The 23,590-nt window shown below is 39.4% G+C and overlaps 1 long non-coding RNA gene across 2 annotated transcripts; it reads left to right on the top strand.

The window, feature by feature from the left end:
* Positions 1 to 15,955: 15,955 nt before the first annotated feature.
* LOC121066365 lies at positions 15,956 to 17,228 on the top strand. 2 transcript variants are annotated; one of them, XR_005817713.1, is made up of 2 exons: positions 15,956 to 16,129; positions 16,971 to 17,228. It is a non-coding gene; the product is annotated as an uncharacterized LOC121066365 (long non-coding RNA). The 2 variants fall into 2 exon arrangements; XR_005817712.1 differs by having other exon boundaries at positions 15,956 to 16,190.
* Positions 17,229 to 23,590: the final 6,362 nt, after the last annotated feature.

Genomic DNA, 23,590 nt, shown 5'->3' with positions numbered 1-23,590 from the left:
CTGGGGTTTCCTATTCGAGCCCGCTGAGTAATCAGTGCAACCCACTTGCTCCATGTAGCATCAGTTGCATGATGTGTAGAGGGGACCCTTCCTTTGAACATCCAACCCAGTACCGGCAGTCGGGGTGCCAGGAGGAGCTGCGCTTCAGTACCGACCACTTCCGAAGCAGATCGAACTCCTTCATATGCTGCCAATATCTCCTTTTCGGTTGGAGTATAGCGGGCCTCAGATCCTCTGTATCCCCGACTCCAAAACCCCAGGGGTCGACCTCGAGTTTCCCCAGGTTCTTTCTGCCAGAGGCTCCAGGTGGGACCATTCTCCCCGGCTGCGGTGTAGAGCACATTCTTTACATCTGGTCCTGTTCGGACTGGCCCAAGGGCTACTGCATGAACTATTTCCTGTTTAATTTGTTCAAAGGCTTGTCGTTGCTCAGGGCCCCATTCAAAAGCATTCTTCTTACGAGTTACTTGGTAGAGCGGGTTTACAATCAGACTGTAATTTGGAATATGCATTCTCCAATACCCCACGACACCTAGGAAAGTTTGTGTTTCCTTTTTGCTAGTTGGTGGAGACATAGCTGTTATTTTGTTGATCACTTCCATTGGGATTTGACGACGTCCATCTTGCCATTTTATTCCTAAAAACTGGATCTCTCGTGCAGGTCCTTTAACTTTATTTTGTTTTATGGCAAAACCGGCCTTCAGAAGGATTTGGACTATTTTCTTCCCTTTCTCGAAAACTTCCTCTGCAGTGTCACCCCACACAATGATGTCATCGATGTACTGCAGGTGTTCAGGAGCCTCCCCCTGCTCCAGCGCAGACTGGATCAGTCCATGGCAAATGGTAGGGCTGTGTTTCCACCCCTGGGGCAGCCGATTCCAAGTATATTGGACTCCCCTCCAAGTGAAAGCAAACTGTGGCCTGCACTCTGCTGCTAGAGGGATGGAGAAAAATGCATTAGCAATATCAATTGTGGCATACCACTTGGCTGCCTTTGATTCCAGTTCGTACTGGAGTTTTAGCATGTCCGGCACTGCAGCACTCAGTGGTGGCGTGACTTCGTTCAGGCCACGATAGTCCACTGTTAGTCTCCACTCACCATTGGACTTTCGCACTGGCCATATGGGACTATTAAAAGGTGAATGAGTCTTGCTGATCACTCCTTGGCTCTCCAGTTGACGAATTAGCTCGTGGATGGGAATCAGGGAGTCTTGGTTGGTGCGATATTGCTGCCGGTGCACAGTTGTGGTAGCGATTGGCACTTGCTGTTCTTCAACCCTCAGCAACCCCACAACAGAAGGGTCCTCTGAGAGACCGGGCAAGGTAGACAACTGTTTAATGTCCTCTGTCTCTAAGGCAGCTATGCCAAAAGCCCAGCGGAACCCCTTTGGGTCCTTGAAATATCCTCTTCTAAGATAGTCTATGCCAAGGATGCATGGAGCATCCGGGCCAGTCACAATACGGTGCTTTTGCCACTCATTTCCGGTTAGACTCACTTCAGCTTCCAATACAGTTAACTGCTGGGATCCCCCTGTCACGCCATAAATACAGATGGGCTCTGGCCCTTTACAGCTTGATGGCATTAGAGTACGTTGTGCACCGGTGTCTACTAGAGCCTTATACTTCTGTGCATCAGACGTGCCAGGCCATCGAATCCACACAGTCCAATAAACTCGATTGTCCCTTTCCTCCCCCTGGCTGGAGGCAGGGCCCCTCTAGTCCTGGTCAGAATCTTCGTTTCTGTGTTTAAAAGACTGCCTGCTGGAAGTTGGAGCAGCAAACTTTTCAGAGAACCCCTTTCTCCCGATTGTTTTCTTTTGCAACTCACGTACCCGTGCCTCTAGGGTCTCAGTAGATTTTCCATCCCATTTTCTCATGTCCTCTCCATGGTCACGTAGGTAAAACCACAGGGTGGTGCGGGGTGTGTACCCACCATATTGTCTTCTTTGCACGGATGCACGTTTACCCCTAATAGCCGAGACGCTGGTTTGTACAGGTGGGGAAGAAAATACACTCTCTTTAAGTTGGTGGACCTCTTCAAAAAGTTTCTCCAAAGTATTCTCTTTTAGTTGGTGGCCACTGGTTTGTTCAGGTGGGGGGGAAGATAAATTCTCTTTAAGTTGGTGGAACTCTTCAGAGAGTTTCTCCACAGCCGAGACACAGGCCTGTAGGGAAGAGGAGAGATTTCCTTCGTACTCCCGGAGTTGTTTAGCCATGTCACCCACTGTGGGATCTTCACCGTTTTTCCAGGTTATTATTGCCAATGTGCTGGCCCATGATGATGGTGCATTCCGTACAAACTTCCGCCACATGGGTCGAGTACACTGGACTTCATCTGGATCTGTGGATGTTTGTGCATCGTCTAAGTCCTTATAAATTACTTCCCGTACGGCTAATTCCCTCAGGTACTGAATTCCCTTCTCCATGGTGGTCCACTTGACTGGTACACATACAAGTTCTTCCTTGAAGGGATACCTTTCCTTCACAGCTAACAGGAGACGCCTCCAGAGGCTGTGAGATCGTGCTCCATCTCCAATTGCTTTGTCAATGCTTGCATCTCTAGCAAGGGATCCCAACCGCTTGGCTTCCCTGCCCTCTAATTTCACACCATTGGCTCCAGTGTCCCAGCACCGGAGCAGCCAGGTGACAAGCTGTTCACCTATACAGCGACCAAAATCTTTTCGCACATCTCGTAGCTCACGCTGGTATAGGGTTCGGGTAGTTACTGTTGACTTACTGACATCCTCATCCTCATCTTCATCCTCCTGCACACTTGATGGCCCAGCCTCGTCTTCTCCACACCCAGACTTAGCAGAAGACTTTCTGCGTTCTAAACGACCTGAGTCTCTATATCATTTTTTCACCTTTTCTACAGGGGCAACTTGCACTGCTACAGTTCGTTTCTCCGACCCAGCCACAGGGTCTGCCACAGGGGTTGGAGTACCCTCTGCAGGGGCAACTTGCACTGCTACAGTTCGTTTCTCTGACCCAGCCACAGGAGTGGGAACGGCTGTGGGAGCCGGGACAGCTGCGGGAGCTGGAGCTGGGACGGCTGCAGGAGCTGGAACGGTTGTGGGAGCCGGAACGGCTGCAGGAGCTGGAGCCGGGACAGCTGCGGGAGCTGGAGCTGGAATGGCTGCAGGAGCCGGGACTGGAACGGCCGCAGGGTCTGTCACTAGGTTGATAGTAGCATCAATTGCAGCTCGATAGGCACAAGCCAGACCCCAGCACGCCACAGTGATTTGTGTCACTTTGGAACTGCCAGAGTCATGACACCTTTTTTTCAAGCATTCTACCAGTTTTTTAGGATTTTGCAGTTGTTCAGGGGTGAATGTCCAAAACACTGGAGGTGCCCACTGCCCTAGAAACCTGCCCATATCCTCCCACACTCCCTGCCACTCGCAAATATCCCGCCTCAAGACAGATCTCCGGATGAGATTCCTAAGTAGTTGTTTAACCTTAAACAAAACCTGAAGCGCATTCAGGAGACATAACAACAAGAACATGCTGGTCTGAGTATCCCAAGGATATTCAACATCTTGGAGAGCTACCGTAACTAGCTCGGGGGATAAGAGGGTGGTGAAGGAGGAAGGGAGAGTGAAGAGGTAGGAAAAAATATCTTCCCCTGTCCCCTCCACAGATTGACTCCCTGATGAAAAAAGGCAATAGGTGTAATTGCTAATAGTTTCTGAGATATGGTTTCCGAAGTATAGAGTCGATGACAGTGCTGAGTACAAATACCAGGTTAGAGTCATGACCAGAAATCTCATCATTTCATAAGCCATCGTTACACCACACAGTACCATAACAATCTTAAACCAGGGCCCGGAAAGGATAAACAGCACGACAGGGAGCACATACAGAAAGTAACTTGCTATAAAACTCAATTTGGGAAACAGGCACAGCAGACTTGAGATTAAGGCAATCAACATTGTGACTAGCAACTATTAAGCAGGTCGAATACTTATACCAATTTTAGTTTAACACACTCTGGTCAAATCTGTCGATATCTCAACCCTTCGAGCCCCACGTTGGGCGCCAAATGGACTGTTGTGGTTTAGCCCGGCTGGCAGTCAAACACCACACAGCCGTTCGCTCACCCTCCCCCCTCCCTCTCCGGGATGGGGGAGAGAAACGGGAAAGTGAAGTCTGTGAGTTGAGATAAAGACAGTTTATTAAGACAGGGAAAAGAATAACAACAACAATAATAATAATAATAGTATTAATAGTAATAACGTGTATGAAATAAGTGATGCACAATGCAATTGCTCACCACCCGTTGATCGATGCCCAGCCTATCCCCGAGCAGCCGGCCCCCCCCTCCACCCCGGCTAGCCACCCCTATATATTGTTCAGCATGACGTCAGATGGTACGGAATACCCCTTTGGCCAGTTTGGGTCAGCTGTCCTGGGTCTGTCCCCTCCCAGCTCCTGCTGCATCCCTAGCCTGCTCGCTAGCAGGACAGAGAGAGGCTGAAAAGTCCTTGGCTTGGTGTAAGCACTGCTCTACAACAATTAAAACAGCAGCATGTTATCAGCGCTCTTCTCATTCTAATCCAAAACATAGCACCCTGCCAGCTACTAGGAGGAAAATTAACTCTGTCCTACCTGAAACCAGGACAAGAGAATAGGAGAGAATCAAGTTTCCTGTACATTCTCAGGCACTGCTATAATTTATGGCAGACAGAAACATGCTTTTTAGTGTGTGTGTGCCCTCTTACAAAAATGCTTTTCAGTGTTTCAATGTCTACAAATATAGTGACCAGAATTCTTTTACAATGCATTATTTCCAAATGAAAAGGACACTTTACTTGGTTTTAGTTTATACATGCAATTGATATTCCATAAGACTTATCTGTGGGAAGAAGAGGAGGGCATTTTAATTAAGTTGAAACTTCTGTTTTTCACTTCAGCAAAGAATGATCATTTAAATCCAGAAGTTCTTTCATGGGTTTATGGGCTTTTAGGTTCATTACAATGGGTGTATACCTTGAAAACATCTGCTGAATATATTTTGTATTACCTGTATGTGGAAAATAAATAATGAAAAATATTTGCATGGTTCAGATCAGCACTTACTATGATGAGCACTTACTATGTAATTCCAATCTTTTGACATTAGTGTTAATAAAAACAAGGAAAAAGTTTTTTGAGACATGATAACTACCTGTTTATCCGCACTCCTTCTTGTTCTTTAATAATAGATTGGTTTATGGGTAACTCTAGCTTACTTCAGATATACAGTTCAATTTGCTGTTTAAAATTACTACCTTTGGCTACAGCTCATAAAGAATATGGAATCTGGATTCACTCCCTGAGAGAATTCTCTTGGATATTTTTCCTGGAAGAATGTCTTAGAGGTTTTTTTTTTTTTTTAATTATTATTTTTTTTTTTCCCTGAATAGAGATAGAGGTAATTGTCATCCTTTCTTGGTTCTAACCTTCTAAACTTCAATTTGTCCGTTTAAGCGAAGCATACACACTTTACATTTATATTATGCATCACTCACCATTAAGATTTTTTTTCTTTTGTGACTATTCACTCATATATCTAAAACACATATATCTAAAACACATGTTGCAAGTAAAGCAACATGTCATGTCTGTGACTACTATTACAATGAAGGATGCACACAGAAAGGCATATCCTAGCTTTTGGAAGTTTGCAGAAAAAATGAACGTGATAAATTATGTTATACATTTTCTTTTCCAAGTTTAGAATAAATATACATAGGAATAACAGAAAAGACAAAAATTCCAAGCAGCAATATTTAAAATTGGGTTTGGAAATAACATTTCTGAACCACAAGGTGTTACTGTCTCTGAAAGGAATTGCGATTGGTCTCCTTGAGCCTACAGTGGAACCATGTGGCTTTAATTGCTAAACCCCAGTTGACACATGAGCAAATGAAAATGCCTAACAAACTCTTGTACGAACAGAGAGCACCCATGCAAGCTTTCTGCAGATATAAGACAATCAATTCCTCTGTCTGTAATCCCCATTTCTTAGACTAATTGTGGACAAAAAATATGTTTGAATGCTGCCTGTTGGCCTCAGTTTGACAGCATTTGTGCTTAAGTCCTGAATCTGTTTGAAAGCACATTATGACATCCAAACAACATGGGATCGTCAGTTTAATCAGACCTATGATTTTACTTTTCCTCAAATTATAAACCTTGAGTGTGGTACAGAGTTGCTTGCTCAGGTTGACCTTCAGTTTCTGAAGTGCCTGCAGTCTAAGGGGCAGAGGGACTACACTGATGGTAACAAGTAAACACTTACGTGCACATTAATTTACATTTATTTCCCTTCTTATGACTAGCCACCAGCACCTTTAATCTATAAAGTTACAACAGGATTTACTGTTAGAAATCTTTTTTTTTTTTTTTTCTTTTCAGAAGAGACAGACTCATTTCAGATTCTGAATTGGTTTAAAGTCCATTGCTTTGGAGGAGTTTGAGTGGTAAAAGGCAAATGCTAAAGGTTTTCATTGGAGAGCTTCCCTGTGTTTCTGTAAGTGAATATTGTTTTCAATTATTTCATTTGAGTGGCCATAGCAAAACGGAAGCACTAGCAAAAAGAGAGCAGGTATCTTCTGTAAAAAAAAGACCTAAAATGTACCACTGACATTTTCCTTGTGTATTTAACAGCAATTTAATAAAAACTTTGTTACCCAGATGCTTTCCATTTGATATTATTGACAGATGCTGTAGCTGGCTGTATGGCAACCAATATAAAGAAAATGTTTTGTTGGGCTTCTGTGTTTAAACAAAGAAACAAACAAACCTCAAGCTATTTTTATCCTCTACAGTGTGGTAAAGAAGCTGTCAGGTAATCATATGGAAAGGTTCTGAACATTGAAGCTATGGCCTGTTTGAAGGCTGAGTGTTGACATGAATACTTTCCTGTTTTCTTTATTATCTCTAAAGCTAAATAATTATTTTGGCTGTTTGTGGATTTAAATTTGCACTGCCAGATAAAGGGTTTTTGTTGATGCTGTTTTTTGTTTGTTGCTTTTTTTTTGCTCAAACACAATTTTTTTTTTTTTTTTTAAGTATTTAGGAAAGAAGACTGAGATCAGCCTTAGCAAAACTAAGGTATGATTTCACTCGCTTATTTCCTTAATAGAGACATCAATCTCCCTGTCATGGTTTTGTTGCTATACACATAGAGCAAAACTATTTTTTTTTTCAGTCTAATTTGTTTTTATTTTAGATTGAGGGAAACAATCAATCAAACAAACAAACAAAAAACAACAGAACAGGAATTGCAACACGCTTCTTCCAAACTGAAAAGCTAAATGGGATCTGTTGCAGCAGAGAGCATGATGTATTTAAAGGTACAGTGAACACTGAAATACTCATTTTCTTGTGCTATTCATAGACATATTAGTCCTTGTTTTTTTTTTTTTTTTTTTTTTGTTTGTTTGTTTTTTAATCACATTTACCTTACAGTACTGTATATAACGTACTGTTAGGGTTTTCCATTTTAAATAGCGTCTTTTATATGACACCTACTCTTACAGACAGTTTAAATATGGTGAAAGACGAGGGAACAGCCAACAGCTAATAGCTTCTGTCATCATAGCTAATGCTATCTTGGACATAGAAATGATTCCTTTAGAGTAATTACAATTTTATTCTGAGTACTTTGAATCTAAGCTTTTTGTCTTTCCCCTGAATTTAATGGCTAATGGGTTTTTGTTCTCCTTTACTTGCTTTCTCCTTCAGATATCCTAGGATACTTAGGTTCTGCTGTCACAGTATACTAATGCCAATGGGGGATCCTAGTGAACTCCTGCCTTATGTTTCACAGAATCACAGAATGACTTGGGTTGGAAAGGACCTTAAAGTTCATCTAGTTCCAACCCCCCTCCCATGGGCAAGGATCAGGTTGCTCAAAGTCACATCCAGCCTGGCCCTGAACACTTCGAGGGATGGGGCATCCACAACTTCTCTGGGCCTGTTCCAGGGCCTCACCACCCTTGTAGCAAATAATTTATTCCTAATATCTAATATAAACCTACTTTCTTTTAGTTTAAAACTATTACCCCTTGTCCTATCACTACGTTCCCTGATAGAGTCCTGCCCCATCTTTCTTTTTCATTTATTTTTTAAATATCAGAAGGCCACTGTAAGGTCTCTTCAGAGCCTGTCTTCATAGGAGAGTTGCTCCAGCCCTCTAATCATCGTCACGGCCCTCCTCTGGACTCACTTTAACAGGTCCATGTCCATCTTATGCTGGGGGCCCCAGAGCTGAATGCAGTATGCCAGTTGGGTGGGTTCTCATGAGGGTAGAGAGTAGACGGGGAGAATCACCTCCATTGACTTGCTGGCCACTCTTCTTTTGAGGCAGCCCAGGATAACATTGGCTTTCTGGGCCGCAAATGCACATTGCCAGCTCATATTCAGTTTTTCATACACCAATACTCTCAAGTCATTCTCTGCAGGGCTGTTCTCAATCCACTCACTGACCAGCCTGTATTCATGTTTGGGATTTCCCCAATCAAGGTCTAGGACCTTGCATTTGGCCTTGTTGAACTTTATGAGGTTTGCATGGTCCCACCTCTCAAGCCTGTCAAGGTCCCTCTGGATAGCATCTCTTCCCTCCAGCGTGTTGACTGCACCACACAGCTTGCTGTCATCAGTATACTTGCTGAGGGTGCACTCAGTTTCACTGTCTATGTCAACAACAACAAAGATGTTAAATAGTACTGGTCCCAATACTGATCCCTGAGGAACACCACTTATTACTGGTCTCCACTTGGACATCAGGCTGTTGACTGTAATTCTTTGAACGCAACCATCCAGCTAAATCTTTATCCACCAAGTGGTCTATCCATCAAATCAATTTCTCTCCATTTTAGAGTCAAGGATATCATGGGGGACAGTGTCAAATGCTTTGCACAAATACAGGTAGGTGGTGTCAGTTGCGCTTCCCCTATCCACCAATGCTGTAACCCCACTGTAGAACGCCATCAAGTTTTTCGGGCCTAATTTGCCCTTAGTGAAGCCATGTTGGCTGTCCCCAGCCACCTCTCTGTTCTCTGTGTGCATTAACATATTTTCCAGGAGGATCTGTTCCACAATCTTGCCAGGCACAGAGGTGAGACTGACTGGCCTGTAGTTCCCTGGGCCTTGCTTTTTTCCCTTTTTAAACATGGGAGTTATGTTTCCCCTTTTCTAATCTGTGGGAACTTCACCAGACTGCCTTGTCTTTTCAAATGACAAGACAATGGCTTAGCAACTTCATCCACCAGTTTCCTCAGGACTCTCAGATGCGTCTCATCAGTCCCATGGGTTGGTGCACATTCAGGTTCCTTAGATGGTCTTGAACTTGATCTGCTACAGCGCACTGGGTGGTGCGGCTAGAGGATTTGCTGGTGAAGACTGAGGCAAAAATGTCATTCATTACTTCAGCTTTCTCCATGTCTCATGTAACCAGGTCTCCTGTTTCCTTCATCAGAGGAGGAGTTTCTCACAGTCCTTTGATTCTGACTTGTTCTTTTCTAGCTCTGTCACCAAGTGAATGTTCTGATGATTTTTAAAATTAATGGAATTCTTTATAAAGAAATCTTGCCAAGTCCTAACAAAGATCTGATTTTTTTTTAATTCAGTTTTAAATAAGTTTAGAAATGACCTGTAATGATCTATGAATAAGTAACAAATTAATTAAAACAATTAGGCCTCCACAGTGTTTGCATCTGTCCATCTGAAACCTGTATATGAAAAGACCATTTTAAAGGTTTCTTGCTATTTTGATAGTGATTAATACGATTTGCTATTTTACCATTGTAGATATGTTTACACCTATGCTTAAAATTCAAAGCTAGTTTTACTGCAGTGCTTTTTACACAGTAAAAAGTTTAACAAGGTTTTTCATATTTTAACTCCTTCGTATATCCACTAAACTATATGTATTAATGTCTTCTTCACAAAATAATATTCTACCCATTTTATAAATTTCTCCTAGACATAAATATATGACCACTGCATAATAAATTCTTTATTCCTACCTAAAGTTTTCATTACAGGCACTTTATTTCTTTGTTCCCATCTTAGAGGAATTTTTCTGGTGGAAGATTATTTGTTTTAGATCATATTATTCACTGGAAACTCAAACAGTAACAAACCATTCACAATCAATTTCAAGTAATATTTTTGATGTTGCTTTGGAATTTCATTGCTTTAACAAGACTACTACATCTTCATGCTTCTTTATTTCACAACACAAATTTGACAACAGACATGTCCTGAAAATCCTGGAAGCACTTTTCTTGTTACAAAGTGGAAAAAAAACAACAACAAACAAACAAACAACAACAACAAAAAAACACCCTTAATGATCCCCAATGTGCATGAAACCTTTGCTGAGTCCCCTAATATAGGTGAAAGGGGCATGGTTCGGAGGTTACAATTCCTTCACATGGAAAATGACTCTGAAAGAGACAAGAAAATAGCCATAGCATATTAGCCACATTAAGTATCCTGTAGAAAACAGCCATAGTATGTTTTGCAGAATACATCTGCAGAACAGATTTTGTTTGGTTACATTTCATATGTCTTTCTCCTTTCCATTGTCTTTTCCTTATTTGAAAGTAACTTACTCACAACTTTACTAACCCTGGTTAGTACTCCTGAGAAAACGTAATATTTTATTTACTCATTTACTCATTCATTCATTCATGTATTCATTCATTCATCCATTCATTCTCACCACCCAAAACAGTAGATGTAAACATTTAAAACAAGTTAGCTTGGTCTGCAGCTGCTGCTACCATTTATAAATAATGTTTTCAGACTGCCTAAAAGCACCACTTATGTACATGGGACCGATGAACTGAAGACTGTCTAAATGCACTTAAAAAGATGGACACAAAAGAGAAGCATAGTATAATACACTGTGGTAATTGTTACTCTTACTGTGAAATACTTCAGGCTGACCTGAAGAAGGAATCAACCAATCAACCTATAATGCTGTCTAGTACCCTTACAATCTATCTTCCAGTTGGAGAATATTCATGGATAATATAATCACTTTTTAGGGATTTAGAAAAACTGAACAATTTCCCTAAGTGACAAAGGGCTGAGAAGCAGGAACTTGTCTCTTACTCTGTGATTTCAATAATACGGTTATAGACACTGTATTTGTAGCAGTGAAAAAAAATATATATTTTGTGAGTTAGGCAATATTCTAAAAATAAGATATGTTCTCTTCCCTTTTTTTTTTTTTTTTTCTTTCACCCATTATATGAGGCTGCATGCATAACAAAGGGTAAGATGTAACTAAAGATTAAGTGTTTGTAATAGAATAAGGTTTTTGGCATTAAGGCTCAAATTCTAAGAGTGTAGGCTATCTATTCTATTTGCACCCATTTTATTTTCTTGTAAATTGGAAATTCTGTAACTTCATGTGTCACTCCCCACCTTCTCCAAGTTCCATGTTTTAGAAGTTACTAAGCATAATCATCTCACAGGAAGTTTACTGCATTACACTGTTAATATTTTTCCATATTTCCAGAAAGATTTCAACACTTTTGTTTATGTCTGCTTTGGAAGCATACAAGGTTCTCCATAACATTCCACTTGTTACGCTGTGCAAGAGATTCCAAAGTTCCTCCCTTTCCCCGAGCTTCTTAAAATTTGTGTCTTTGTAAAATGCCAAATGACTCATTTTTTGTAGTGTTGCTCAGCACCTATAAGTAAACAGTGAAGTTGGGAAGAAAGCAAACTTGCTTTCAATTCTGGGTGACCTTATTTTCTGATCATTTTGTGTCATGACAGTAAATGAGGCTGACATCACTTCCACTAAAAGTACTGATAATTCTGTACAAGTAATTGTGTGCGCGTAGACAGACCAATCTTGGTTCTGGAAATCAAATGCTTGAAAGAAAGCATTGTCTTTTGCATTTTATGAATCATTTGTCTGACTATACTTTTTCATCTGCACTAACATTTTTAAGAAATAGATCCTGCTAGTTCTCTTACTGAAAGAACAGGATGATTGCTTCTTCAGTTGTAGTTGATTTCTCTTGGGAGCATGAAGAAGTGAAATATGAAAGTGTTTTCTGTGCTGCAAAGTAGGTTTTTTTGGCCTCTTTTTTGTTTGTTTGTTTTCCCTACTTAGGAAAATATTTTATGTTTAGTTTTAGTTTTATATTATCGTTATTCCTGAGTCAATTCTTATTTTCTACTATTGAAAGTTTTCTAGTTTTCTATAATAGTTTTCTATTCTAATTCTAAACTAATTCTAGTTTTCTATAAGTTTCTATAATATAAGTTTTTCTAGTTTTCTATAATATAAAATACTAGTTTTCTAGTATTTTTCATCTGCAATTGTGAAGCAATGGCAGATTGCTCTTCTGGGTTAGATAATATAATCAGACAGACAAGTATCTTAAGGAATCCTATCATCTCAAAAATTACTTCTATTTTAAAACATTGTGCTTGATATTGTTACAATTTACAAGAAGCAGACTATATTTATATAAAGCAAGCATACTGGAGGATAATCTTATTTCTTTCAGTATGTTTACTCTGCACATTTCAGAGCTTTTTATCTAAAGACAGCTTCAGTTTCTTGTGTACATCTGTCAGACATACCCCCCTGCTTTCTTTTATAAATAAAGCAATATTATTTTTGCTGGAAATCATCACTCTAAAATTAAAAAAAAAAAAAAAACGTGAAGGAGAAATTAGCTAGCATATATAATACCTGTAAGTATTTTTTATTTATATATATTTTTAAACTTGTTATACTTGACTGTGCCTTGTTAAGTAAGAGAAAATTTTCAGAATTTTCAGTGAGAATAAGTTGTTCCTTATTTCCTGTGTGCAGTAAGAAACCATGTATTTTTTTCAGGCTTTAATTATTTAAAGTTACTCTCCTTCTAAAGCTACATCAGCTTCACAAAAGACAATGCTTCATGCATACAGAAAAATGTATTTCATAGAATCATTTCATAGAATGGTTTGGGTTGGAAGGAACCTTGAAGGCCATCCAGTTCCATGCCCCCATAGACAGGGATTCCACCCACTAGATAAGGTTGCTCAGGGCCCCATTCAACTTGACCTTGAACACCTCCAGGGATGGGGCATCCACTGCTTCTCTGGGCAACCTGTTCCAGTGTCTCACCGCCCTCTGAGTAAAGAATTTCCTCCTAACATCTAATGAAAATCTAATTTCTTTTAATTTAAAACTGTCCCCCATTGTCCTATCATTATTTGCCTGAGCAAAAAGTTGTTCTCCAAAAAGTTGTTCCCCATCTTTCTTATAACCCCCCTTTAAGTACTGAAAAGCTGCAATGAAGTCTCCCCATTAGCCTTCTCTTCTTCAGGCCAAACATCCCCAGTTGTCTCAGTCTTTATTCATAGGAGAGGTTGTTCCAGCCCACTGATCTACTTCATGGCCCTCCTCTGGATGCAGTCTAGCACATCTTGTGCTGGGGGCCCCAGACCTGGATGCAGCACTGTGGCATCACAAGGGCAGAGTGGAAGGGGATAATCACCTCCCTCGACTTGCTGGCCGCTCCTCTCCTCTGTTAATGCAGCCCAGGATGCAGTTGGCCTTCTGGACTGCAAACATGCACTGCTGGCTCATGTCGAGCTTTTCCTCCACCAGAACCTCCCAGTCCTTCTCTGCAGGGCTGCTCTCAATGAGTTCTTCACTCAGCTCAGTCTGTACTCATGTCTGGGATTGACGTGACCCAGCTGCAGCACCTTGCACCTGGACTTGTTAAACCTCATTAGGTTCACATGGCCCCACTAGCTTGTCCAGATCCCTGTGGATGGCATTGCTTCCTTCTGTTGTGTCAACTGCATCACTTACCCTGGTGTCATCTACAAACTTGCTGAGGGTGTATTCAATCCCACAGTTTATGTCATTGATAAAGGTATTAAACAGCACTGGTGTATTGGGTTTATGTGGCAAGGTTTTGGTAGTGGGGGGCTGCATGTGTGGCCTCTGTGCCAAGAGTCCAGAAGATGCCCCATGTTAGATAAGGGACGGTTTCAGGCGGCTCCAAAAGGGACCTGCGGCTGGCCAGAACTGAGCCAGTGAGCAACACTGGTTGGGCCTCTGGGAGAGCAGATTGAAGAAAGAGAAATAAAAACTGCTGTGCAACAGGAGTTGTGAGAGAGAGGAGTGAGAAACAGCCTTGCAGACACCAAGATCAGTGCAAAAAGAGGGCAGGAGGTGCTTCAGGTGCTTGAACAGAAGTTCCCCTGTGGCCTGTGGAGAGGCCCCTGGTGGAGCAGGCTGTCCCCCTGCAGCACATGGGTCCCACATGGAGCAAATCTCCATGCTGCAGCCCATGGAGGAGCTCCCGGTGGAGCAGGTGGATGTGGCCTGGAGGAGGCTGCGGCCCATGGAGAGCCCCCGCAGGAGCAGGCCCCGGGCTGGAGCTGCAACCCGTGGAGAGGAGCCTATGCATGAGCAGGGGGTCTGGGGGGAGCTGCCACCCGTGGGGGACCCTTGCTGGAGCAGTTTGCTCCTGATGGATGGACCCCGTGGTACGGAGCCATGTTGGAGCAGTTCTTGAAGAGCTGCTGCCTGTGGGAAGCCCAGACAGGACCAGTTCGGGAAGGATGGCATCCCATGGGAGGGACCCAGCATGGAGAAGGGGAAGAGAGTGACTGCATAGGAGTGGCAGAGATGAAGCATTAGAGACTGACCACAGTCCCCACTCCCCCGTTCCCCTGTTCTCCTTGGGGGGGAGGAGGTAGAAGAGCGTGGCTGGGGGGAAGGTGGTTTTAGTATGTTTTTGTTGTTTCTCACTTCTTTAGCTTGTTAGTAGGAGGTAATAAATTTTATTCATCTCCTTATACTGAGTCTGTTTTGCCCATGATGATAATCGTTGAGTCATCTCCTCAATCTTTGAGGCCTTTTCATTATATTTCCTCCCCCTTTCCCTTTGAGGAGGGGGAGTGAGAGAGCAGCTATAGTGGAGCTCAGCTGCCCAGCTGAGTAAAACCACCACAAACGGTTCCAAGATGGATCCCTGAGGGACACCACTCGTCAGTGATCTCCATCTGGACATAGAGCTGTTGACCACGGCTTTCTGTCTGTGGCCTTTGAGCCAATTCCTTATCCACCCCAACTAGTCCACCCTTCAAATCAATCTCTCTGATTTAGAGATCAGGATGTCCTGTGGGAATGTTTCAAAGGCCTTGCAGAAATCCAGGTAGATGATATCGATCAGTCTTCCCTTATCGATTGATGCAGTCACTCCACCACAGAAGTCCACCAAATTGGTCAGGCACGATTTGCCCTTGGTGAAGCTGTGCAGTCTGTCTCACATCACCTCTTTGTCTTACATGTGCCTTGACATTGATTCCAGGTGTTGTTGTTTCATGATCTTCCCAGTTACAGAGGTGAGGATCACAGGTCTGTAGTTCCCTGAGTCTTCCATTCTACCTGTTTTAAAAAATGGGAGTGATGTTTCCCTTTTCCTAGTCAAGTGGGAAAACTTCACCTTACTGCCATGAGTTTTCGAATACGGTGGAGAGAAGCTTGGCAACTACATCTGTTGTTGAGTACCTCAGCCTTTTCCATGGCTGTCATTACCAGTTCTCACTTCTCCTTTATGAGAGGGGGTACACTTTCCTTTGGCCTTTCTTTTTTTGACCACTGTACCTGTACAATCCCTTCTTGTTATTCTTTGCATCGCTTGCCAAGTTCAGTTCCATCTGTGCCTTGGCTTTCCCGATCCCATTCCTACACATCCAGACAGCATCCCTGTACTTTTCCCAAGCCACATGTCCCTGCTTTGACTTCCTGTGCATTTCCTTCTTATGCCTCAGTTTGACCAGCAGGTCCTTGCTCAGTCATCCCGGTTTCCTGCCTTGCATTCTTGTTTTCTTACATATGGGGATGGAGAGTTCTTGAGTTCTAAAAAACAGTGCCCTTAAAAGTTGCCAGCTCATTTCAGCTCCTTTGTTTCTAAGGGCAGTTTCCCATGGGTTCTCATCCACTAGGTCTTTAAACAACTGAAAGTTTGCTCTCTGAAAGTTCACTGTCCTGACTTTGCTCTTTGCCAGTACACTGTTCCTCAAGATCAGAAACTCAAACGGGGTGTGGTCACTGCAAGCCAGACTGCCTTCTGTCTTTACCTCTAATTCATCTGCATTGGTGACCACCAGGTCCAATAATGCTTCTCCTTTGGTTGATTTGTCTAATACCTGGACTAGAGGTATTTGTGTGTATGTATATTATCTAGCTGTTTATAATGACACATATTTCCCTAATAGAAATCTTGATATTGAATTCCTATATTAATTTTATGTTATGGATTTTAATACTTAATGTACAAGTTTGTATTTGCTTAATATAGGGTTAATTGAAATCAGGATACTTATAAGATTCTCTATTGCTAAAAACTTTATTACTCCTAGACATTAAGACTCATAGACACTGCATCTAAGTAGAAATATTTTAATAAGCTAAAATTCCTACATGGTGTTGTGATAATGACAAATGAAAAAACTTCCTTCCTTTTCTCCTTTCCAATAAGAATGTTCCCAGTTCTCATTTTTCTTAGTCCTTACTTTTAGAATGCAAACCAATTTATTTCTTCTGTATAGGGAAATTGGCTTCTTGCACAAATTCTGCATTCTTTAACTTCACGTAGCTTTCTAGTGGTCTTCTAATATGTTAGCAATATTGCAATTGAATTACCCAGAATTCAACATGTCTGAGGGAGTCTTTCTTCTGTAAGTCAGAAGGAAATATCAAAGTATGATCACATGAAAATGAGGGAAAGTGCCTTAGAAAATAGGGAAGTCCTCCCACAGAGACCTCTAAATGAAAGACAGAACACACTATATCACAAACTGAAGGAAAGAGATCAAGAGCTTATTTGACTGAAAAAACAGAAGGAATATAATTAAGACCTGCTGTGAATTGGAAAACAGTCTTGTTGGTGTTAGCCCCTGCCCCACCGTTAATTAATTAAATTATCTTTTTTCTGCAGATCTACAAAAAAACAGGGGATGGAATTATTTAATTCAAATTAGACAAGATTTGAGTGCACTGTTAAAATCAGAACATGACTGGCCTATGATTATGTGAGAGGTTTGTTTAAAATTATTTTCTGATTTTGTATAAGAATTGAAGACACTGCAGTTAGGAGCATAATATGAAACATTTGAAACCCATGCACTTCATCAGGAATGGTACTTTAGAATCAAACTGGGAAATATACACTGAAAATAAAGTGAAATAAAAACCTATGTTGTGTTTCTATCTGGACATATGTCATCATTAATTAAAAATTTTGGTTTTATATACACTCTATAATGGAAGTGGAGTTTGGACGTATCTAACATTTAAAGAAGGTTGCTGGATTTCAGTTTCCACTTTCAAGGAAATGTACATTTAGTTCATAATTCATGCACAATCAGTGCCTCACACTGAGGAAGCTGTGGGAACTGACATTTCATTATTTAAATTAATTGTTTTAAATGAATTTAAAAGAATTTTTCATAAAAAGTAGAGTATACTCAGTCTTAAACTTCATACAGTGTGGTTCCTCAAATGTCAGACAATTGTAAAATTGCAGAATATTATTGTCTGTATCTACCTTTGCTTACCTTAGACAGACATTAAATATATATAATGTTTTCTCTAAGAAACCATGACACATGAGATTATTAAGTAACCAGTACAAGCCAAGAAATTTATTTTTCTGAAATGAAATTTCCATTGACACTTAAGTGCTTTATAAATATTAGTGGTTGCAGCCCACAACTGGAAGGAAATAAGGACAAAAACAAGGTCACTCATGTATGCAAAACTGTGGTGTGCTGAGAGCTATTTTATTCTTCAGCCATAAGTAAAGTTCATCCATAACTGATCAAGTAGCTTCAATACAAACACAATTCAAAAAATAAATAAATTAAATGTAAGAATTTAACTTGTTCTTCCTAACTTTATAGAAAATTTGTTTTGTTTGTTTAAGTATATTATTTGCTATACTTCATTTTTTGTTCAGTTTGGTGGGTTTTGTTTGTAGAATTTTTAGTTTCTTGGCTCTAAATATGTATAGCAGAAGGGCAGACTTAAAGAAAAAGAGTCATAATTCAGACACAATATCCAATAATACTTGTGGTTCGACTTCCCTTCTTCATGAGTGCATGTAAGCATCTCTCTGGTTCTCTGGTTATGTGTGACTTTTTTCATAAAGGTTTCCTGGACCTTTATATATTATTTATATTTTATATATAATATATATATATATATATTGATATTATATATTAACCTATAATAAGGTTAAGCTTGGATTCCCAATTTCCCATATTTTGGGAAACTGGGAATTGGGGGGTTTGGGGGTTGTATGTAGTTTAATACAAACTTTATTAAACTAAAAACTGTGTCTCTTCTAGTGATTTATTGTTTATAATATTTATCGTGTGTTGTAGATTTTTGTAGCTTTTGATATTAAAATTTGGAATCTCATATTCTGTTTGCTTCATACTTTTTTTTTTTTTAAACTGAAACTGGGAAATGCTAAAAAAACAAAAGCAAACAGAACAGATACTCAAATTGGTATTCTTTGCTAAAAAAATCACAAAAAAACCCATCCTGTCAGGTTTCTTCTGAACCTTCCCTTTTGTTTAGAGCATGTTGTATACAAGCTTGACTCTGCAAAGATTCTTAGGATTTGCACAGAGAAGATTAAAGCAACAGTTTATTCGTGTAACTTGCAGAAGTAAATTATATCATCTGGGTAAATGTCGTTAATAATTTCAAACATATGTCCTAAGAGAAGAGACTTCACAGTTATTTCTGGATTGCAAAAGGTGTGAGCAATATTTTTGCCTCATACTAATTTTTTCCCCTTGTTTTCTCATGAAATTCTCACTAAGCAAATGTGGTTTTTTTTTGTTTGTTTGTTTTTAACAAAATTTGTCTCATGCCTAGAAAGCTTCGTAATGTGATATTTTTAAATCATGCATTTCAGAATGGTGAAGTCACTAGATAACTCTTTGAAAAGTGTAATGTATTCACTGTCCAGCATCTACACTGGAAAATCACCACCCTTTTTAATTCCTGAAGCATGATATCACATCTACAGATATACAAAGAAAAAGGATACTTACACATCTGATAGATGTGTATGAGGTAACACTGAAATATACAAGGATCGGTAGCAGAAAGTGGACAATGGAACAAGTACTTAAATATATTTAGAGGCAATTATCATATTTTTTTCATTTGAAAGTGTTAAAGCAAGTCTTCATACTAGATATGTCATGCCTTCGTTTTATATTCCTGTTCTTTCAACATCCTTTATGTAATCTTCATGGTAAGAAGCAATATCTGCTTGGTGCTCAGTTGATTGATCAATTAGGCGGTTACTGGCAATCTGAGAAACAATGGTTTGTCAGCTCAGATTTCTGATCATGCACAAACAGGATTCAGCTTGACGTGGTATAAGTATTTTATGGATTTTGAGCATCTATCTGTAAAAAATGTTTTAAAATTGATGTCTTCTGATTTTCCTGAAAAAGGAACAATAAAGGTGAAAATATTCTTATTTCTCTTTCCTGTGCTGTATTGTTTCCACTTTGACTTATGAAGTTTACAGGAAAAATAATACAATAATTTATAAAATTGAAAATCCTAAATTAATTAATTAATTTATCTGACATTAGGCAAGGGAGGGTAACATGTTCCAGACTAATAGGTACACTTTTTTTGTTCATGTAAGTAAAAGTATGTAGAAAAGCTAGACCTTCAGTTGCTAATTATACGTAACTTACCTCCTTACCTCCCCTGCGTTAGGAGGTATTTGTTTGGAAAATGAGTTATACACAGGTAGTATTTTGTGTAATTTAGAATTTTGAGTTATGTTAATTCTAGTTCAAGCCTGGTCTAAGAAGCCTGCTTACAGTCCCCCCTTTACACATAGAGAAGCAAACTCATATTTCTGGGCAACAGTCTGAAAGAAAGTAGTATTGCCTTTCTTAGTTACAGACAGCTTACTCAGGATTTTTTTAGAAAAAGCATTCTCCAGTTCATGACGGTAACATGTAAACGTAATGAAATTCCTTTTTAATAGTTCCTCCTTTTCCAAGCACTGAAAAGTTGTCATGGAATGAACAGTCCTTTTCTTATTTTATTTATGCTTAATTATGTTTATTAAAAATTACAGTTTACGGATGTAACTACACCAGAATGCATTCTCTGGGGCCTTTTCATTGTTTTAAATTTAGTTATAAACACCCAAGGAATCTTCACTCAGCCCTGGTGGAATATGAAAGGTGCAATAGAGGTTGGGTTGGTCTGTGGAGTAGCTCAGAAGTAGTACAATTCCTGGACACTTTATAGAAGAAATATGAACCCTCCAGATGTGGGTTGATCAAATACTTTGTCAAAGCTCTCCACCAATTTTCAGAGGAAAAAAAAATATAGATATCAACAAATGCAGAGCAAGGTGATCCTCGTATGAACCTTATACTTCTTATCTCCAAGTATTTCAATAGTTTTCTGAAGTTTGAGGTTTCCAGCTGGTTAAAAGCAACATCACCTATAATTTTCTCCTCACAGAAAACATAAAGGAAATGTCATACAAAAAATATTTTCTGCAGATGAACTTCAGAAAATGTGAACTTAAGATTGCAAATACATCTCCAGCTCTTTCATATTTATGTGGTTTTTACTCCTGACACATTTAGCATAGGAGGCAGTGGAATGGTCAAAATATTTTTGGTGATCAGAAGAGCTTTTTCATTGATTTTCCTGAAAAAATCATTTACTCCTGCTAGAAAATGGTCTTGCATCTAATAAACATTTCTATTTGTTTGAATACCTCAACTATTTAAACACAGAGAATGATCACAGCCAGCAGCCTCCCAGAAGTCAAAGAATTTTTTCCTAGGTCTTTGATGTACCCATACAGCATCTTGTAATATGGTGGTTTTTTTTTTTTGTTTGTTTGTTTGTTTTTTTAACAGAAGCCAGAACGTAAGTACAAATTGAGATTTCAGTCCTTTCTAAGATAAAATCTTAGGTGACAAGAATATTTGAAAGTAAGATGCTTTATTTCCTAAGAATGCTGCAGTAGACAAAAAAAAAAAAAAAAAAAAAAAACTATAAGATACAAGCAAACAAGGAAATACAGAGGTATGCCCTGACTTCCACAATTCTTCAGAATGCAAATACCTTGAAAGATTAAATTTCTCTTTTTTTCACTTCTCCAGCCTTGTCTGTTTCTTGTTTTCCAAATTACTGTAGCAGAACATATCTAAATGGTCTTAGTGCTTTAAAATAATTCTTAAGGTGATAAACAGAATTAATTCTGTTTAATATTTAGCCTAAAGTAAACAAAATCCATGGTTGTAGATGCCTTAACTGTAGCACTACTTGTTCAGGTTTGAAGGGAAAGATATCTGTTATTCAACTATTCGATAGCATTTGGGGAAAAATCTCAAAAAAAAAAAAAATAAAATTGGGGGCTCTTAGACTCTCTTCTTCAGGTAGAAGGAATGTAGAACATAGTGTCCTCATAACTGCCCATTATTTGCAGCAAAGCTGTGACAGGACATATGTAGGTCATTATATTATGGAAACAGAAACAAAGAACCCAACATTGTCAGGGCTATGCGTTATGTAAAGATACAACCTGTCGACGATGAAACTATATACTTCACTCATAAGAGAGAAGCAGCAATATCAATATATAACTTAATGATCTAACAAAGCTTAATCGTAAATAAGGCAGCAACTTAACAGGATTTGAGATGGTAAGGTACACTTGATTTTTTATTGAGTAGAGAATAGGGTAAGTCAAATGTGTCAGGGAGACCTTCCCATGGTCATGAGGTTCGGAGTAGACCCCATTGCTTTCTAAAGCCCTTGAACCAAAGAGGTAAGGAGCCTAGGTGTGGCTGAATCCGCTCCTAGTCCCATGACTGGTCAATTGTTTATCAATTGTTTATGTTTAAGGATTATAAATGCACGGTTATTCTAAGATATAATCTTAGTCAAGCTTACAGATTTTAGCAAGCGATAAATCACTTGCTGAGGTTCTGTTGTGGAAAGGAATCTCTCACAAGGAGTAAGGAATCTCTGCAGAAAGCGTGACCTTGAAAGGCATCTTGACTCAAGGAGAGGTCCTGTCATGCAGCCAGCTGCCCTACAGAAGGGATCAAAGGGCTCTTCGCCTGCTCACTGTTTATGGGGTAAGATGATGGACTAATAGTTTTTTGTTTGTTTGTTTGTTTTTGGTGCAGGCGCCATTGTCCCTAAGGAAGGCATCTGTCAGTTTCTCCGGTGCCCAGCCTAAGCTTATATTGTGGTTGCTATCTGCATGAGCAAAGCTTCAGGTGTAACCAGTGCACTGGTCACTATCTGCCCGAACAAGGCCTTGTGTTCATCAGCCAGTGTTTGAGTCAGGCAAAGGCCAGACTGAAGGCCAAAGCTTGGGGGTGGGGGGGGGGGGGTGAAGAGAGCACACTGTCACAATACCTTCTCAGGGTAGTAGGCAGAATGATTCCTCTGCACTGTTTTATGAGGAAATCATTGTTATCCCTTAATCATGTGGCCTTATTTGTCCCTTAGTCTTATAGTTTATCCATTCTAGAACAAAATTAATGTCTCATAAAACAGTGTAGTGATATCTAACTGCTTAATTAGAATTCAGTATGAAATACTCTAGACTGTTATTAAAAAGTGATTGTTTTGTTTAATTGCTGATTATAAAACAGTATTAAATACATGCATTGATAAAACTATTATAGGTAAAACATTGTAAAGATATGTGCAGCTAATATACATTTTGTAATTATTAAGCATATGTATGCACTTCCTTAATTTTATAAATCTTGCTAAGTGTTTGGTATTCTTTCTTTGACTATATCATAGGTTGTTGCAGCTCCATTTAGATAACTTGTTTATGTAAATGCTTGAGGTAATCTTACTCTCTGGGCCCTCCTTGGAAGATACTGTGCTGCAGTTTTTTATACTAGACTGTCATCCTACATATTGTAAAGACTTCTTTGATTGAGGTTGTTTGTCTCTCACAATGTGAAGATTGAAACTCAATTGTTTGAAAAATCTCTGTATATATAAATGTTTACTTGCATTTAACTGAGAATACTCCAACAGCAAACTTAATGACTAGAGATCTTAACCTTCCTAATATTTCTCAGTCCTAGTTAGAAACTAGATTATATATATATATATATATATATATATATTTCTTAATTCAGAAAATACAGAAATTGAGAGAAGACTGAAGCATAAAATTATCCTGGGACTGAATTTATTTATTTATTTATTTATTTATTTATTTATTTCCACACAAAGATTCAGTCTGCTTCCTATTCTCTCTTTATTGCTCTGTTCCTCTTTGATAAATGCTGTACTTTAAAAAATGTTCTGTAATATATTCCCCTCCTACATGTAAATTATAAGTTTTAGAATACCTACCTAAAACAACTGTTAATCAGAAAGTTTGCTATAGTTGATTGACTTTCAGTAAACTGTGAGATTCTTCTTTTAGATTAAATTTGTTTATAAAATGTTGTATTCAGTAATTTCATAGAATTTTAGTTTGCATCTCAAATTCATGAAATATATTGTTTAATG

The sequence above is a fragment of the Cygnus olor genome, chromosome 2 (genome assembly GCF_009769625.2).
Source record: "Cygnus olor isolate bCygOlo1 chromosome 2, bCygOlo1.pri.v2, whole genome shotgun sequence".
Taxonomy (NCBI): Eukaryota; Metazoa; Chordata; class Aves; order Anseriformes; family Anatidae; genus Cygnus; species Cygnus olor.
Note: the sequence above shows the minus strand (reverse complement) of the source record. Positions and strands in the feature narration are given on the sequence as shown.